The sequence below is a fragment of the Magnolia sinica genome, chromosome 1 (assembly GCF_029962835.1).
Source record: "Magnolia sinica isolate HGM2019 chromosome 1, MsV1, whole genome shotgun sequence".
Classification (NCBI taxonomy): Eukaryota; Viridiplantae; Streptophyta; class Magnoliopsida; order Magnoliales; family Magnoliaceae; genus Magnolia; species Magnolia sinica.
Window position 1 is genome coordinate 140,500,861 of NC_080573.1, and position 13,130 is coordinate 140,513,990.

Here is a 13,130-nt window from a genome sequence, read left to right on the forward strand (position 1 = left end):
CTACTATGATTTTAGGTGTGGTCCACCTAAGACTTGAAAATTACTCATTTTTGGGGATAAAAATGGTGTAGATATGATAAATACATCATTATGGGGCAACGTAACTTTGATCTCCCCTTAACCGTTTGTGCAACTCGGAGCTAGAGGAGTGTAGCGCTCGTCTTCGCATAATACGTTTCTACACCAGCTAGGATGCTGGTGTGCGGTACGCCAGACAATCCGCTTCCGAAATTTTATTAGACAAGTAGACAACGTCATCTAGCTAACGTCATCAGAGGAATTTTACAAACAACTGCTTAATTCATATCGAATTTACATTCCGGTGCTTTTTCAAGGAAGCGGTGAAGCTGCATCACTCAAGACAGCGCGGCACTTACTGTGGTCCCACATTGGTGTATGTATTTTATATCTACCACAAAAAATGAAGAAGATTCAAATCTTAGGGAGATCATATGATAGAAAATAGCAACGATCAAATGCCAGCCATTGTATACTTTCTATGGCCTACCTATAAGGTCATCATAAGCCTGATGAAGGGAAAAAATAAATATCTACTTAATTCAAGCCTTTTGTAGCGTGTTAATGCTCAATCAGCTTTTTTTTCCTATAATATGGTCCATCAGATCTGCTTTACTTTCAGAATCATGCCCCTAAAATGATTCGGAGAAAAAAAAAAAACAAAAAACAGGTAGACGGCATGTATATAGAATACATGCATCAAGGTGGGCCCACTACAAGCCATTTTGGGTGGGGTCAAGCACACCTTCACTCCCTTCCTGGAAAAGCTACTCAATAATTTAAGTGTTATCCTTCTACTACCTTCTAATATATTTCCGAGCACACTTTCACTCCCTGTAAATAATGCTTGCCATCCAAACTATTTCTCTTGTTGTTGTCCACATGAATCAAGGATGGCCTTGGCTTTTAGGCCTAGTTTTAAATTATGGGCCTTGGCTTTTAGACCTAGTTTTAAATTATAGCGGGCATTTAATCCTAAGAATGAATTTCCTATGATAAATCAGGGTAGGCCTGGTAAAAATCAAGGATAGACATCTCTCTCTCAAGTATTTGTTTTTCGTTGTCCCTACCTAAATTACAAGTCAACTAATATTTTGTTTATGATATTAAAGTTGGATTACGCATCTAATGACCGGAGTGGATTTCACATGCATTTCTAGTGAGCCCCGCCAAAAAATCAAGTCGACCCCAAACAAACAAAGAGATTCCAACTCATATTTTTGAAATGAGATGATCACGAGTCCACCTAGTTGGAACACAGTTTATGGTCCATCATGGGACATCTACACATGTTTTAGAGATTGAACCCACCATAGAAAACATTTGCCCTATCCACTCATCAAGCTGATCACACTTGTATTTTGCTACTTATAAATGGCTACAAATTGTTTTCTACGGCGTTGCTCACTTGATGAGTAGATAAGGCTGATTTTCATAAGCACTTAATTGGTTGGAAGTAAAACCCTTTAAAAACAGACGCCCACTATTATTCCGATGGGCCCACCATGGTGTTAATTTAAGATCCTCGCCAACCATTAAATATGTAATCCACATTGAGCCTAGAAATAAAAAATCAGGATAATCTATGATTCAAGTGGGCCACAATAAAGGAAACGCTTAAGAGAGATGTTCACCTTTTTTTAAAAAGGGACCATCATGATGATCAAATGAAATCCACTCCAACCATTATATGCCACAAGATAATTTATCCGTAGTACTTAAATGTCAGGCTCATTCGTCAGTCAGGTAGATCACACTATGGGAAACAGTTTGGAGGGTGAGTGTTATCTTGTCTATTATTTTCAATTGTATGGTCTGCCTGAATTATGGATGGAACTTATTTTTGTGCCTTGACCTAACATGGGGTGATCGACTTAGTGGTTGTGTGGATTTTACATAAGCATCATAGTGGGGCCCACTTGAACCGGATACCATTTGCTCCCACTGCCAATCAAACAGGGCGTTAAAGAAATCTAATGGGAGATAGCGGAATGTAATGAGGTAGCTTTTCGAAGCTTTTCTTTTTTATTTCAAAAAGGTATTGGAATGTAAATTTGATATGGCTAGGAATTTACATTTGGTACTTGTTGAAAGAGCTTTTACCATTCCAGTGCCTTTCGTCAAAGCCCTGGACCCGCCATGATGTTTATTACGTACATTGACACACGTGCCAATGATCCGTACAACATCTGACGCATGTATAAGGCATCCCTAAGGTGTAGATCATTTGGCCAAAAGTTCGGCTACATTGGTCATCAAGGTAAGGTTACTCCTACCCGAAAACAGCGGATAGTCTGCTTAGAGCCGGTGAGGAAATGGTTATCTTGCTTCTATGTCCACTTCGTACAGCGTCCAATATATCTCTTGGGCTTTTAGCATTACACCTCTAAAGGAGAAGGATGTCCCGTTTCATATGGTCTAACAAGCTTTTTTTTCATACTTGTCATATATGACTGTGTAACCTCTTCGTATGGGATAGAGCCTTTCGACCCTAGACCCGGGCATATATTCTTAGCTAGGGCGCTCAGTTTCCCAGGGAGTAGATTCAAGGAGACTCTGAAGCGAACTGTTTTTTAGACAAATAAATTTTTTCAAATATTTTGGTTGAGTAGCACGCGTACTATAATTCTCGCGCGGACGTGCGCACGGGCGCGCGAGCGTGTATGCGCGCGTACTATATACGCACGCGTGTGTACGTGCGCGCGCACATCTCTATAGGTGGATGCAAATGCAAACCAGACACTAGTGTAGGACATCCAAGCCGTGTGTCAGGTGGGACCAATGATCATCTTGCTAAAAGATCAAACCCATTCGGTGAACAGGCCTAATGTCGTGGAAGATGATCTTTTTTTTTTTAAAGATAAGAATTTTAGTGCTGGGATTAGGATGGATCTCCTGCAAAAGGGAGAGCAGCACAATAAATTCCTGGAACTCCTCATCAGATAAATGTCTTTTCAAATGGAGGGATCCAGATTCCTCCTTGACCATTATAATAGAAGCAGTCTTTGACTGGAATAAAAGGGTTGGAACAGACAAAAAACAGAGAGGGAAAGGCATCAGCCAAAGTAAAAGTACCACACCATTGATTCAGCCAGAATCTAATTCTATTTCCACCGCCAAAGAGAAAAGGAAAACATTCTCCTGAATGCACAAAGTCAGCTTAGCGTTGTTTCTCCAAAGGAATGAGATTTTGTACATGGAGGATTCCTTCATCTGCCATACAAAATCAGAGGTACCATATTTGGCAGCTACCACTAGAGGTGGGCATCAAGTCGAGTCGGACCGAGTTAGGTCCAACCCGACTCGTTACTGAGCCTAGCATGCCTGACTCAATCCGAGTCCAGGTCTGGGCTGGGCTGATCCAAACCGAGTCCGACCTGGTTATAAATACCGAGTCGGATCAAGTTGGCACCGATTCGGATTAGGTCATCGGGCTCGACGGAGGAGATAAAATGGATGGACAGAGGGGATAAAATACATAAATCATGGTGGACCTCGTAGAGTTTACTCAATACGCAACCCACTTCCTTCCATCTCTACCATTTCAATCCCGTGTGTCGTCCATCCTCTTAATATTAAAAAAATAAAAATAAATCAAACAGGCACCTGATAGGCCGCTAGTTGCCGCTTGTGGGATGGGAGAGGAGAAGAGAGGAGAGAGAGAGAGAGAGAGAGAGAGAGAGAGAGAGGAAGACGGAGGGTTGCGTCGATGGGTGCCGGACAGGAATGGGTTGGGTTTTTCGAATCGGGGCGTGCGGCGGGTGTGGTAGAGAGTATTAGAAATTAGGTCACACACACACACACTATCCAACAACCCGAGTCGAGTCGGGTTTCGGGTCGGGTCAAGTCTAATGGATCAAGTTTCGGGTCGAGTTACTGGGTAACTCAAACTCAACTCGGTTGAGTTTGGATTGGGCAAAGCCTACTCAAATCGAACTGACTCACCTATTCGGTTCGGGTTGAGTCGGGTCCGAACGAGCCGGATGAGTTGAGTTAGGCGAGTCAAGTCAGATCGTGCCCAGCTCTAGCTGCCACCTGCCTCCAAAGACTGTTAGTTTCGCTCCCAAACCTCTAAATCCACTTAGCTAGAAGTGCTTTTGGAGCAGGGAGGGACGTGATGAGGTCGATCACCGTCTTCTTCAAGGAATAACTACTCCAAATCCACGGAGCTCTCTTGACTCCTCACAGAGCTTCCTCGAACCCACGAGGGATAAAAGTAAAAATAATTCCTAAGAAATTCGAAATAATTTGATTGATGATAAAAAAAATTAAAAAAAAAAAACAATTACAACCCTTTAAATAATGAGCTCAAACCTTGGACGGGGTTTTGGACTTAGACTCCAACTCAAACACCCTAAAAACGTGACTTACTATTTATAGATGGCCTCCATTCCTACTAGACTTCATGGTTTTCGAAAAAAATTAGTAACTGTACAATTTGGCCCAACCACGTTATTCTCCTAACTTTTCCAAGCCCTTTTCATGTTGGGCACGACTCCTACAACTCCAAGGATCAAAAGTTCTACTCAAATTAAAACTTATCATTTATAGTAAAAATGAAAATAAATGGGACTTTTCACCGTCGATATGATGGAATCTCGCAAATCCGGCATGGGTAACCTAACATAGTAGGGTTGGTTGGCTTTAGTAGCTTCTCGCCTTCTCCTACCCCAAAATCATATATAATATGTCGAAAAACTCATCCCGATTTGCAAGATACGACCGATTTAAGATTCTGACGGTCCAAATCATTTCCGCCTTCGATCGGGCCTTATTTGGTCAATCTTTGCCATGAAAGTGTTTGCGGCCCGCTCTGCATTAGCTTTATTTATTAATTCAAATTTTTGTAAGTTCGCACCTCCTTCACTATAAGGAATGCAAACTTCATTCCATTAGAGCAAAGGGAACTTGAAAGATTCAGCGTTCCCTTGTCACAAAAACTTCATCCACATCTTGTCGATTTTAGATATAGCAGATTTAGGACAGAGAAAAAGGGAGAGGAAGAAGATTGGCACTGGAAAGGGATACCTTTATCAAGTTAATCCTACCCCTGAGAGACAGGACATTACATTGCCAGGATGACATTTTCCTCTACATTCTTTCAAAGATGATATCCCACAAGAAGAGGGGGGGCTTACCTATGCAAAAGCGGGAGGCCAAGATAGATAATAGAAAGAAAGCCTACCTTACACCCAAAGAGAGCTCCAAATGAGTTACAAACCCTTAAATCAAGGTGATGAGGGTTGAGTCAGTCTCCTTACGGCTAGACTACCATTACATGAGGCCCACTTGGCCTAATTCTCATTTCTAGCCACATTAAAGACCTCATGTGCATGTTCGTGCATCTTTGAAGGCGGTACACTGGAAAGATGCACGTGGGCTACATATAGGAGCTTGATGGACACATCTGACCGTTGGATTGGGTGGACACGATGATCGGATTGTTGGATCATCATTATCAGACATCTTGATCGTGGACCTCTATGGGCCACAAAATAGATTAGTTATTTAGATTGTTTACATGCTTGTTATTTTTGGTATACTTTATATTTGTATTGAGATTAGGAAGTTAGGAACAACTTTTAATTTATTAAGTGTCTTTATGTTGAGAATCTTATCTAAGAGCGTCTTTTTGTAAAAGGTCTTTTCTGAGGCTATAAAAGAAAAAGACGGGTATGTGAAGCCCTGATGCCATTATTTTGAAAAAAAAAAAAAGCTCTGTGTTTTCCCTTCTTCATGTGATTTAAAGAATACTCTATGTGATTTGGAACTTAGGTGTGGTGTGATTCCATTTCCTATTCAACGGAGGTGCGAGGCTTCCATCTATCATCTTCTTTCTCTCTTCCCTTCTATCTAAATAGGAATTTTTCCAAAAAAAATCATCTATCTTCTTCCATTCATATCCAAGACCATCCAAATCATCTTTTTCTTCAACTTTTCATCATTCAACTTCAACCCCAACCGAAATCAACCATTGAGGACCTAAAAACCTTAGCCAACGACCTACACGTGCTAGCCCTTAAGCTGACCGTATGGACAACCGCTCAATCATTTGATTTCTCATTGCTTCCCCCATCAAAACTCCTTGATTCCCCATCCATAACCCTACCATAAACCCTAGATCCCCAATTTCTAAAAACCCTAATTCCAAAATTCTCAATTCCTATGAACCCTAATTTTTCAAATTTAGATTTTTCCCTTCCTCACCCTAATCATAAAACCTACAAATTTCTTCTTTGAGTGTGGAACGTGCTTATGCTAAATTGGAAGTTATATCCTTCCATCGGGCCTAGTTTTAATTGATTTATGTGATTTCTTAGCATGCGGGCATGTGATTTAAGTTAAATCAAATTTATTCTCATTGTTTACTCTTAATTACTTAGTAGGTTAGCATCTTTTGTTAATTGAATTACTCTATAGACTCTTTCATAATCTCCACATTGCATGCTAGCATTAAATCATATATCTTGCATCACAAGGTTAATACCAAAAGGTCTATATTTAGTCGAGTTTACCTTCAACCTAATTATCTAACCTCGCATCAATTCCAGTAAACCAATTAGGAAGGATACACCATGTTTGTTATGGGCCCAATGTCTTTGGGGTGGCCCACTTCATAAAGTTCTCACTCAAACTGTTAACCAATCCAGATCATATACCCAATTGTTAGGGGGAAAAAAGATTTTTTTTTTAAAAACATTGTAAAAAGATGTAATTTGTGGACTAGGCTCGAACTGACCGTTTTGGACCCAACAGTGATGCAAGACAATTAACCACTTGCTCTAAAATCTTGAATTGATAGAGCATGTCGAATTAATCCCTTTATCTCATAACCCATGCCCCAAATCCATCAGTTAAGCTCCTGCATCTCACAAGCCACCCCACTCGAGCCTGGTGTGAAAATGCCCTCGCATTAATCACCCTTGGAGAGGAGTCTCGAACACAAGACCTCCCACTTTAATACCAATATGATGTAAGACAATTAAGCACTTGCTCTAAAAGCTTGAACTGATAGAACATGGCGAATTAATCCCTTTATCTCATAGCCTAGGCCTCAAATCCATCGGTTAGGTCCTCGGCTAAACCCTCCTCGTGGGCCCTAAATTCATAGGTTTCGCCCCCTCGTGAGCCCCAAATCCATGGGTTCTGCCTTACACGAGCCACCCACCTTACACGGGCCCCAAATCCATAGGTTCCGCGGGCCGCCCGCCCTAAGTCTACCCTTGCATCCCATAGGCCACCCCACTCGAGCCCGGTGTGAAAATGCCCCCGCATTACAAGTTAGCCTCATAATGTACTTCATGTCAAACATGCCCTACCTCATTCCCTATGAACTTCGGGGCCTCGATGAAGTCTCCCAAAGAATCCATCTCAATCCTACTTCCCACTTGCACTTTAAGTCCAATACAATACAATTCTAACTTCCATTGCTTGAAAATACTTAGAGAAATCTTTATTTGGTAGTCTTTTTATAAAGGGATCAGCTAAGTTGAGTGCCAACCCTTTGACCGAGATCTCTTTATCATGAACATACTGCCAAAAAAGATAATATTTCTTTAAAATATGCTTATCATCTTATGGTTTCTAGGTTCCCTGGCCTAAATTATAACAACAATATTATCATAGTAAAGTATAATAGGCCTATGCAACACACAATTCTGTATGAAACTTCCTGAGAAAAACTATCTCATTTGTTGCATATGTAACTACACCATATTTTGCTGCTATGCTGGAATCAGCAATACACTTCACAATCATACTCCTCTGAGACATTACTCCACCTCCCAAAGTGAAAATATAACCTAAGATAGATGAAATGGCCAAGCTATATGTCCTAGAAGGGGGGGGGGGGGTGAATAAGACTATGCTAAATTAAATTTAAATACTGCGGAATATGAAACAAAGAATAGATAGCACTATACACCAATCACAGTATAGGAATGGAAGGCAACCTAAAATAGAGAAATAGAAACAAAAATTGTTATAAGGACAACCTTACACCAAAAACCAAAGTTTATGGTAGGACAACCTTATTTCTAGAACAAATAGAGAAACTGAAGCTCAACGTAATAAAGAGATAACAATAATATAATGCTGAAATGTAAATCTAAATTATTACAACATTCTCCACTGAGCTTGAAATGTAAAATTTACAACATTCTCATCTACACATACATTCCACAATTCTGAATGATAAAAGATAGGAAATATAAATCACACATCTACAACATAAAGAATTATAGTGGTTCGCCTGTGTGTTCACCAACTGTTAAACAACAGCCACACAGAATGCTACTCCACTCCTAATATCCTCACACAGGGGATATTAGCGTTCACTATCAAATAGGTTTTCACAGGTTCACCCAAAACCTTCACAATTGTGTCTTTTGCAAAGGGCTTACACAATTCAAAAACCCTCACTTCTGAGTTTTCTGGCTCTCCTCAGATAACCAACAACTTTGAGATTTTTCTGGCTTAACCTCAAATAAAACCAAACAATGTAAATTACACAAATTGTAAAATACCTGATTTTCTCCTTCGTTGTAGCAGCCCAGAAGAACCAAGTCGGAGTAGAGATTTGAATGTCAAAGTTCAATGTCCAATACTCACTTTATAATGGTTCTAGGTTCTAATAGATTTTAAATTAAAACAAAAGGGCTAGCTCTAATTGATTTTGATTCCAGAAAAAGGAAAACAACAATTCCTCTTTTCAGATTAGATTGGACAAAATCAATTAACAAAGCTAAAGAAAGAGAATATTAAATATGCACACTTAGCTTAAATGGAGCACCGACTTATCTCTTAGAACACCGAATTAAATTAACTTGAATTGCTTGTTTTATTCTGAGATTCGTGCTCTATTTATAGGTGAGCAAATCACGTCTTCGACTGGTCTAAGGACCTCTATGACTGGTCGTAGAACCAACAGATATTTGAAAATTCGGGCGCGATAAGATTTGACAGTTTCACGACTGGTCGTAGGTTTCCTTCGACTGGTCGTAGGTGGCCAAATTTTAACGCTGTTCTTTGAGTCGTAGGTCTACGACTGGTCGAAGATGCAGTCGACACTGTTCCTACGACTGGTCGAACAGTCCCCAGGACTGGTCGAAGCCTAACAGAAAATTTTCAATTTTTATAACAAACTTATGACTGATCCAGGAAATGTTTAGACAGGTCGAAGCAGTACTAAGACTAGTCAAACAAAGTCCAGGACTAGTCTTAGAACAGACCAAACTCACTTATATAAAACATATGAATTATGTATCCAAAATGGCCTACTCTAAAGGTCAACCTAAGGTCAGTTATACCTCAATCGTGAAGTAAGGACATTGAAACTTTAGAAACGAGTGATCTTTGAAAGTAATGGAGCTTGAAGTCTTGATGTCGTTTAAACTTGAGAGCTTTTTGAAATCTTGAGATTGAACTTGAAAGCTTCTTGAGATCTTGAGGTTGAACTTAAAAGCTTCTTGAGATTCTTGACTTGTGAACAGTGCTTGTCAACCTAAGTTGATCTTGAGTAGAGCATTGTTCTTCACAGATGCAAGCTTCAAAACAGTGTCTTTGGCACCACAAATTTGACAACACAAAGGGCTATAAACTATGACACTTACAGTAGATCGATAATCGTCTCTATTTGAATGAAAAGAAGTTCGGTATAACCAACAATTGACAAGTCTCCACAAGTAAAAACCAAAATGTAATGCACATACACACACATATCAAAATAGTCTTTATAGCTATTTAGCGCTCCTAACCAAGATTTGATGGGGACATCATGCGCATACGCGCATGCACGCCGCCCCCCCTATGCACGTACGCAAGGAAAAGGAGGGCCCCACCGTCGATCTGGCTCGATGATGATGTCCAGGGAAGGCCTCCCAATTAGAAGACAGAGATTTAGTTTATTAGAGTGGGTCTGATAATCAAGTAAAGCCTATCATGGGATCTCATGATCGAGGCCCACTAGTCGGATTAAGTTCATACTTTAGGTTTTGCTTATTTATATTATTTAAAACATCATGAACGCTTTAGATTTATTTGATTGATTTTTATTTTAGTTTACTTCATCGCCAAGTAATAGGTTGCGCACATGGCGCGAGTTTTGGGGTATGGAGTTTTCTTATAAATAGGCACCCCTTGTAGTTCTTTTAATTCAATGAAGATTAATAAAAATTGTTGCGTTTTCCTGTTCTTTTCCGAGTTATGAAAACCTAATTGAGTGCAAAGCCCTCCCTTCTTCAATGGCTAATTACCGTCGTGCGAAGCCACATTTATCCCGATTCGTCCCCACCTTCTTCTATCCATATTTCTCTTCTCCTACAAGCATTCCATCTGCAAATCCATCAATAGTTGCAGCCTTTTTTCTCTCTACAACAGATTTTCAGAATCTGGCCCTACAGGAGGGCTGAAACTTCGGCGGAGTACCACACACAAACCATGCATCAGATTAAGCTGAGGGGAGTTTTGGAGTCCATCCCTGGACGACCAGGGCCAAAGTGTCTTTTTTCTGAATAGTGGGCCCCGCACACGTGCGGCCATGATCACATGCAGGTGCGTTTGGGCCATTGTTGTTGTCCGCACGCGGGAATTGTCTTCCGGTTCAGGTTTTCTTCTTATTTTACTCTCTCATACCAGTTTGTCATAAACCCTAACTCTAGATTATATTATCCTTAATTTATTTGACCATTTTCTCACCCTAGGGTTCCTTAAATTGAAATTGGTGAATCCCTTAGATTAGAGACTGATTGTTGTGCATGTGTGGATGATTATTGCTTATCTTGAGCATCGTTTGGTTGATAATTTTAACAGATCCAACTCTAACATGTGTAGGCCTGGACCTGCATAGATTCCTCTTAATTGAATGGTTTGGACTTTCATGTGGGATATGAAATTTGTGTAATTGTTTCTGAACTAACATGATCTTAAGCCTGAAATCTCGCACATCATATTTGAATTTCATGTCTTGCATCAAATTATTAATGCAGGGGCATTTTCACACTGGGCTTGAGTGGGGTCACTTGTGGGATGCAGGGGCACACTCGGGGTGGGTGCGGCCTACGGAGGAGATCTCGTGTTCGAGACTCCTCACCGGGGGTGATTAATGGGCATTTCACACCAAGCTCGAGTGGGGTAGCTTGTGGGATGGGGGACACACTTAGGGTGGGTGGCCCATGTGATTAGGGGCCCAAGAAGAGGGTTCAACCAAGGTCCTAAACCATGCGATGTAGGGATAAAGGGATTAATTCGCCATACTCTAACAGTTTGAGCTTTTAGAGCAAGTGGTTAATTGTCATGCATCAAATTGATATCAAAGCAAGAGGTCTCGTGTTCGAGACTCCTCACTGGGGGTGATTAATGCAGGGGCATTTTTCACACCGGGCTCAAGTGGGGTCCCTTGTGGGATGCAGGGGCACACTTAGGGTGGGTTCGGCTTATGGAGGAGGTCTCGTGTTTAAGACTCCTCACCGGGGGTGATTAATGCGCATTTCACATTAGGCTCGAGTGGGGTAGCCCGTGGGATGCGGGGACATACTCAGGGTGGGCGGTCCACGTGATTTGGGGCCCACGAAGGGGGTTCGGCCGAGGTCCTAACCCATGCGATGTGGGGCCTGGGCTATGAGATAAAGGGATTAATTCGCCATACTCTAACAGTTCGAGCTTTTAGAGCAAGTGGTTAATTGTCCTGCATCAAATTGGTATCAGAGAAGGAGGTCTCGTGTTCGAGACTCCTCACTGAAGGTGATTAATGCATATTCTAACAGTTCGAGCTTTTAGAGTAAGTGGTTAATTGTCCTGCATCAAATTAGTATCAGAGCAGGAGGTCTTGTGTTCGAGACTCCTCACCGAGGGTGATTAATGCGCATTTCACACCAGGCTCGAGTTGTCATACTCTAACAGTTCTTCTCTGTAAATCCATATGCTCAACACATAGTTAACTTCTCCCAAGTCTTTCATATCAAACTATTTGGCAAGCCAAAGTTTTATAGACACATGCATCTCAACAGCATCACCGATCATCAAGATATAGTCTACATAGAGAATAAGAAACAGAGCTTGAGATATGAACACAGTTCCTCTGGATTCTTGATGAAATTAAAGTCTTTGATGGCCTCATCAAATCTACAATTCCAGTTGCGAGATGCATATTTGAATTCATAAATTGACTCTTGTAGTTAGCAAACTTTCATTTCTTGACCTCATGGTGTGAAGCACTTATACACACACACACACACACACACACACACAACAAAGACGTCATTATGAAAAGCTGTCTTCGCATCCATTTATCAGATCTCATAGTCACAATAAGCAACAAGGCCTGATAGAATCCTAACAGATATTATCATCGCTATTGGCGAAAAAGTCTTGTGATAATTCATCCCCTTCTTTTGTGTGTAACCTCTCAACACTAGCCAAGCTTTAAAGGTTTCAACGTTTCCATCCATACCAATTTTCTTCTTGTAGACCCATGTACAACCAATAAACTTGATACTCTTATTAGGGAGATCTACTAGGAAGGCTGTTGATGAATCAGATCTTGATCCAGATACAATTCCAATTTGGTCCAATTAAATTGAATCCGGATTGATAATTGGATCCATTGAATTGAATTCGGGTCATGAAACAGGATCCATTTATAACCAGATCCGATTCTAATCTATCCCAATTCGATTCAATAAAGATCCGATCTGAACATCTCACTAATTATAAAACGTGAGGACAATTTTACCCTCGCAAATTGCACAGGGATTTGAAAAATAGTAAGGGTATTTCTATATATATATATATATATAAAGAAAAGGATAAAAATGCATTAACAGTATATTCAGATAGAATTTGGATTTTCGAATCTTCAACAAATTCAAATTCGAATACGGTTTTTCAGGATCCGTTGGATATCCCCCGATTGAATTTGGATCTCACTTATTCTTAATCAGATCGGATACGGAACAAATCCAGATTTGTTTCAAATCCCATCTGATTACAGTCCCACTACTAGGGTTTACACATCATTGGTATGCATGGAATCAATTTCAGATTTCATTGCCTTCTTTCAGTTATCTACTTGGGTACTCATAGTAGCTTGAATGAAACACCGGATCCGAGTCTGA